Raw genomic sequence first — 807 nt, forward strand, 5'->3', positions numbered from 1 at the left:
CCCACGCAGATATGCCCCGTTTGCTGGCAGTTGTAGCAAACTATTGGTTTCTTGGCCTCGAAAGCCCTTTTCTTTTGCCTTTCAGCCCTCTGTTCGGGTGACTCCTCCCTTCCCTTGCTGTTCTCGTCACTACTTTTCACTGAATCTGACCTTTCCTTTGATTTATACTGATTCGACTTCGACCAACGCTCTGGCTTGTCGGCTCTGTATTTAGTCACCTCCTTCTTAGGAGCTTCGTTGCCTTCGAACGCACGGCGGTTTACGTACTCCTCGGCGAGATTGGCCGCTCTCGTGATAGTGTCTACGCCTGGCCTACCCTGAACCCAATGCTTGATGTTTACTGGCAGCCGGCGGTAGAACTGTTCTAAAGCAACGCACTGCATTGTCTTTTCGGTGTCGCCGAGTGCACCCTCTTCTCTGAACCATTCCTTCAGGTTTACCTCCAAGGTGTACGCAAAACTGAATATGACTCACTCTTGGTCTTCTCGACTTCCGTGAACTTTCGCCTGAATGCTTCCGCTGATAATCTATACTTTTTAAGCAGCTTCGCTTTGACTTCATCGAAGTCCTCTGCTTCTTCTTTCCCCATGCGGGCGATAATATCAGCTACCTCACGTGGCAGTAACGTAAGCAAGCGTTGCGGCCACGTGTTTCTCGCGAATTTCGCCTTCTCACACGTGCGCTCAAACTGTACCAGAAAAAGACCTATGTCCCCTCCTACTGCGTTGGGTGCTATTAAGTCTGTCATTCTGCGCTCGCTTTCACGTGCCTCTGTGCTAGGTCTGTCGCTATTTTGTGCTTTCAGAA

This window comes from Dermacentor variabilis, chromosome 1 (assembly GCF_050947875.1).
Source record: "Dermacentor variabilis isolate Ectoservices chromosome 1, ASM5094787v1, whole genome shotgun sequence".
NCBI classification, from domain to species: Eukaryota; Metazoa; Arthropoda; class Arachnida; order Ixodida; family Ixodidae; genus Dermacentor; species Dermacentor variabilis.